Below are 6,276 nucleotides of genomic sequence, written 5' to 3'. Positions count from 1 at the left end.
GGCAACAAATATTCTAAATAAGACAATTGAAACTTATCCCCAAATCTGTTTCCATGTAGACTTTATGTATATAGAGCTTTTAATGCTATTTTTATATATACTATGTAGATTATATATATATAAATAGCTCCAAATCTATTTCTTTATAATGTTTTATATGACTTACTGCCTTCTGAGAACATTTCTCCACCCTAACTTTACCTCCTGTTCTGTTTTTGTTCCAGAGTTTCAGAATGAGAATCAGGGGTCCCTGATTCTAGTCTATGGTCTAAAAGTAAATTCTTGTTTGAGGATCTTTTTTTTTTTTTTTCACCATTGAATTTGTGAAATCTGAATTTGTGCCTAGCATAGAGTAGATGCTTAGTATTTTTTGAATGAATCATTGTTTAATGTCTGCTTTAGCACTCTTTCCCTGATTTATTACTTGGAATTCATCACTGCCTAGTAAATAAGTTTCTGAGTTTTTAATATAATGACTATCTAAGTTCTAATTGAGTTGAATTATTAATATTAAACTTCCTTTATGAGTCTGTTTTTGCTGCTTAGTAGAATTTTCAGTCCTCTTGATGCATTTTCTGGTCCTTAAACTTTTGAAAGAAATGATCTTCTACTACTTGGTTTATTGAGAATGAGTAAGTTAGTCACTCAGTCCTGTCCGACTCTTTGGGACCCCATGGACTGTAGTCCACCAGGCTCCTTTATCCATGGGATTCTCCAGGCAAGAGTATGGGAGTGGATTGCCATTCCCTTCTCCAGGGGATCTTCCCAACCCAGGGATTGATCCTGGGTTTCCCACATTACAGGCAGATTCTTTAACATCTGATCCACCAGGGAAGCCCTTATGGAGAATAGTTTCTTTACTGAATACATTCTGTGGGCCTGTATTACATATAGGCAGTGCTGCTATATACAAGTATGTCACCCATGTCCCCGGGGATCTTACACTTTAAATGAAGAGACACAGAAGTGGAGCTCTAAGAGAATAATTACATTTTGGGTCATGAAGCATTGATCCACAGGTGCATTAGGAGTTCTAGGAAAAGGAGGGATCCATGTGGGCTGAAGCAGTAGAAAAAGAATGCAGAAAGGAGATGCAACGTGAATTGCTTTTGAAAAGGTAGTTAAGATTTTGACAAGCATCCAGTGGAGAAATGACATCTTAAGATAGAGCAGTAGCGTAGTCAGGAATGAAAACAGGGTTGAACATGTTTAGACAAAGGCTAGATTTCTCTGAGTGTGGGGATTAGTGGGAAGTTAAAGTAACTAGATTTAATAGGGTTTTACTCTAGACTCTAAAACCCTGAAGAGGATCTGAGGACAGAATTTAGAGGAGTCCCTGCATTTAGATGGGAAAAAAAAGCTCTTTATATTTTTACTAACAATAACCTGTAACTGAAATTTAACCTTTCCTTCTATTATGATTTTAATCAGTAAAGCACAGTAGTATTACCAGTGCTGTGATTTTATTAGTCATAGAAAAAGCACAAATATTATGTTTACTGTTTTGACTATCTCTGAATATAGTTTAGGAGAAGGAAATGGCAACCCACTCCAGTGTTCCCTCCCTGGAGAATCCCAGGGAACAGGGAGCCTGGTGGGCTGTTGTCTATGGGGTCGCACAGAGTCTGACACGACTGAAGCGACGCAGCAGCAGCAGCAGCAGAATATAGTGTATGCAAATTACTACTTTAAAACTAGTTGTTATTAGACCCCACTGGAGTTTACATGTTGGGTGTTAGTAAAGAAGCTGATACATAAATATATCAAAAATATGGGTTCTGAAAAACACTTGGTGATTTTCAGTATAATTGATTTTCTTTGTGATCACTGATTTTATTTTACTCATTTAAAATAAAGCTGGCCTTCTTTGTAATCCTGTGTACTGTGTTTTATGTATTTCAGGTCATTCTGAGAGGCAGTATGTAGCTTTTTCCCTGCCAAGTGGGAGTCCAAGGTACCAGTTCTAGTGGAACCAAACTGGAGAAGGCCTTGAAAACCACACTGAGAAGTTTTAGTTGAAGTGATAAACGGGGAGGAACCTAGTATATTTTTCATTTGTTTTTGTTGTTTTAACAAAATTGTGTATTTACTCTGTACTGTGTATTTACTCTGTGTACAGAGTAAATAGACAATTTTTAAAATTTCATCAAGTTGGAGAAAAGAGAGCCTCTTCTTAGCTTACAGTTATAGATAAACTAAACTTTAAAAGTGCACAGAAGTTCGAATATAATACCACAGACACTGTCTTTACCCTCTTATTATGTATCTGTTCCAGTATCTTAAGTTCTTGTGCAAAGCAGTGAAATACTTAGGGTGGTTATATAGGAACCTCTCTTAATCTGCTCTACCATATGTGATTGGTCAAATGTGAAGGACTTAATGGCTGGGATATAAGCTGTGGGTCTGGTCATTTTGAAGTCGGACGATTGGGATAATGTGGTAGCAGTTGGGGTGGAGCAGAATTGGCAGTTGTGGTATTTGGAAAGAACCTATAGGACTTGGTGGCAGATATGAAGGCTGAAATGCATGGAGTGGTGTTAGAGAAAGTATCAAAAGGAAAGTTAAGAACAGGACCCCTGAATTGGGCTGAATATATTGTATATTATGTAACACCCCCAGCAAAGTTTGAGGCATCACCCAGTATTTAAACACTAGTATTTCCGCAGTGGAAAATGGAAATGTTTGCAGTAAGTAAGCTAAATAAAGCCTGTAAGTAGCTTCACATCAGTTCAAAGCAGATTTTTGCCACTATCAGATGAGCTTTGACATGAAACTTAATAAAAAATCTTTTCAGAACTTTTTAGATTTTGGAACTACAGAAGTAATTGTGAGCTGTGTTGACTGTAATATCCAATAAAGAGAGTCTTAGGAGTGGTGTTTTGATGAATGTTAGTTATTGGATGGATGAAATTTGAAGCAGTTGAGAAAAGTAAAAGAAAGCAAGAGAAAAGGTAATTTCAGTTTTCAGGTTAAAAAGAAAATTGCTATTTCTAATGAAAACGGGAAGTTGAAGAGGGGAAGCCAGTTTGGGGAAGAGTTTAAGTTTAAACTTCAGCACAATTCAGATGGAAAAAAAAATCTTGCTTTACATGAGATACCCTTTTATTTTTCATGTATTCTGTATCATGGGTAAACAAGTTTAGTAGTTTAGAAGTGTTGCAGTGGAAAATTCCCTTTTAAAATAAGCTCTTAATTTTCAGAGCCTGTAGACTCTGATGTTGAGATATGAAACTGCTTCTAGCTTGGGAGTGGTTGGAAGGGTATTCCTATATAACTAGGATTGTGGCTCTGCTTGCTAAAAAAAGAACCTGGCCAATAGACTGGAAGGAGTAGAGTAAGGTAGGGGGTCCTCTAACAGGATGCTTGTGTATGTGGCTGAATCATTAGTATGGCTGTTTTTATAATCATACGAATATATTCAGAAGTAGTAATTGCTGGAGAAGCGGTGGTAACTGACATGTTTTCAGTGCTCACCACATACCAGGCCGTATTTTAGGCCGTGTTCAGCAGACAGTCTAGTGGCATCTGTTCCTGCCTTGTAGACAAGGTTGTGGTTATCAACCTAGGTGGGAAGCATTAGGGTAGAGAGTGGTATGATTTTGATTCCCAAGTCCCCTTTAAAAATCTGGAAGATAGATAACTAATGCATGAGTTTGTGAAATTGATTGGGTTTTATCTTTATTGCCATTCTGTGACTTAAAAAAAAAAACCTTTGGTGAATGGACTCATACATTAGTATTGTCATACTAGAAATATGGACAAGTATCTTTAACAAAAATGAAACAGGATCCAATAATTACTCTTGAAATTTGTTTAGTTGCTTTCTGTTTACTATATATAAATATGCTGTATAAGTGTATATTTTATGATTCATAAGTTTAAAAAGGCAAATATTGTCTTAAACTTTTATTCAAATCCTGCTAGTGACTTGTGTAAGTTGAACTTTATGTTTTTTCTCTATTAAATAAGGATGTTGGACTAAATCTCTAAGGCCCTTTCAACATTGAATTCTATGATTCTGATTGTTTAATTTTCATCAGAACAGAAAGCAGCTACTTAAAGAAGCCTCCCCTAGATTAGTTCTACAAGTGTAGATAAGATACCAGAGGAAGAAGTGAAAGGAGAAATGTCATAGTTTGTTCTTAAATCCTTTTGACAAACAAGAAGCACTGAAACAAGGAACCTTGGAAACTAGAAGAATGTGCAGTGTTGACCAGAAAAGTTTTCAAGAAGAGCATGATCAGAAAGCATTCAAGTTAGTACTTAATTAATGAGTCAAGTTAATAAACTATAGAGGAAGGAGCCCTAGACCTGAAGTTAGAAAGCCACAACTACATTTCTGGCTCTAACTCTGCTGCTATTTGGAGTTTTGATGATCAGAAAATTACTTAATTTTTCTGAACCTTGCAAAGGAGAGTAATAAGTACCTGACCTTACTTAATGGTTTTTCATAAAAATGAAATGATATGGTAAATTAGGTGGCACTAGTGGTAAAGAACCCGCCTGACAATGCAGAAGACGCAAGAGATGCAGGTTTGATCCCTGGGTCAGGAAGATCACTTGGAAGAGGGCATGGCAACCCACTCCAGTATTGCCTGGAGAATCCCTTGGACAGAGGAAGCTGGCGGGCTACAGATCACAGAGTCAGACACAACTGAAGTGACTTAGCACACACATATGCAATAAAACTTAAAATATTTTGTGAACTTTCTTTTAAAAAGCAAAATTTAACTGAATATGTTTGAAGATGTGATTGTATTTATTTTTAAAAATATATGAATCAAGCAGCAAAGTTATTACAAAATGATAGGTAAGGATCCTAAAGAGGTTATTGAATTTGGTGATTTGAATGAAACCGTTACCAAGGGAGGAAACTTGAGGGCAGATTAAAGTAAAGTTGAGGCCAGAGCATTACTGCTCAGAGAAGTTTGGAAAGGCACAGATGTTAGAGAGAGATGGCCTGGCATGGCTTGTTTATTCCTTGCATTGTTGTTGCAGACTTTTGTTTGCTGTTTGTGTTCCTTACTGGATTAGTGATAGGCAGAAAGCAGGAACTGCAGTTCATTCTCATGCCTTGAATAGAGTAGCAATTTTAATAAATAGCTTTGTAAATAAATACTTGCTGAACAAGACTTAACTAGTAAAGAAAATTTTTGTGTATGAGTTTGTGCATAATGTATGTTTAAGATGGTTAAGACTTAAACATATTCTTAGATTGAAGTGAGAGACTGAAAAGAAAAGGTGTTGGTTTTCTCAAAGAAACAGGAAAAAAAGGGATAGGATCTGGAGCCACAAATGAAAATTCTGATCTTAACTGGTAGAAAGACTTCCTTACGAAAAGCACCAGATAATTATGTATTTCAGAACATGGAGGGGAAAAAGTAAGCTTCCATATTCTTTTTACAAAACCAAGATAACATAAAATATGAGCATAAAAGAAGATTGCATACCAGTCTCACATAATTTGATGCAAAAAATGCATAATAAAATCAAATGGAATCTAGCATTACATTAACAATACTACAAATGAGTGGTATTCCTGTTAGGAATAAATCAGATTAAGTCATATTACGTGATGGGACATGTGAATATCCTGAGGGATATCAAAAGAAGGGAAATCAACATTTGTTTCTAATAAGAATCCTTAGTGAAACAAAAAGAAATGAACATAGATATAAAAGATTTTATATATCTCAGACCAGAAGCCAGCATTTTGTTACTAGAAATGGTGAAATACTGGAATTTCTATTTTAGTATTTAGTGAAATACTAAATTCCTTTTAAAAACTCATGAATCAAAAAAGGTCTGGCTGGCATTACTGTTACGTAACATTGTCTTGAGAATGCTGGCCAGTATAATTAGACCAAAAACAAAATAAGAGGTGTAATTATTGAAAGGGAGGAGGCACATTTATTTGTAAATGACAGTTTATATCTGGAAAATCCAAAAGAATCAACTGAAACATTATGTGAGTAATGAGATTTCAATGTGATAATCTGGTTATAAAATAAAAACACCAAAAATTAATGGTTTATCTAGAAAAGTGTTTCTTTTGATGGTCTGTAAACTGAAAGCCTATCCATATGGGTTAATGAATGGGAATCCTCATTCTTAAATACTCTTTATTATGCCTTCTGGCAAAACTTAACTTATTTTATCATCTCTAAGTAAATCATCTATTTTGAGTAAGATTCTTTCCATGTTAACTTTTACAACCTCTGAAATAAAGTTGTAGTAGTGAACACATTTAAAGTAAACTTTAAGAAAAGAAGGTTT

At 35.3% G+C, this 6,276-nt stretch overlaps 1 protein-coding gene across 1 annotated transcript in view; it reads left to right on the top strand.

Annotated features, from left to right (window-relative positions):
* The first annotated feature begins 1,636 nt into the window (after nucleotides 1–1,636).
* Nucleotides 1,637–6,276, top strand: part of TAB2 (TGF-beta activated kinase 1/MAP3K7 binding protein 2) — a 67,310-nt gene continuing 62,670 nt past the window's right edge. The window contains exon 1 of the mRNA XM_010862549.1: nucleotides 1,637–1,954. The gene's annotated coding sequence lies outside the window, so the exon portion shown is untranslated. The remainder of the gene's footprint in view (nucleotides 1,955–6,276) is intronic.

The sequence above is a fragment of the Bison bison genome, unplaced genomic scaffold, assembly GCF_000754665.1.
Source record: "Bison bison bison isolate TAMUID 2011002044 unplaced genomic scaffold, Bison_UMD1.0 scf7180017864483, whole genome shotgun sequence".
Lineage (NCBI taxonomy): Eukaryota > Metazoa > Chordata > Mammalia > Artiodactyla > Bovidae > Bison > Bison bison.
This window is presented reverse-complemented; position numbering and strand designations above follow the sequence as displayed.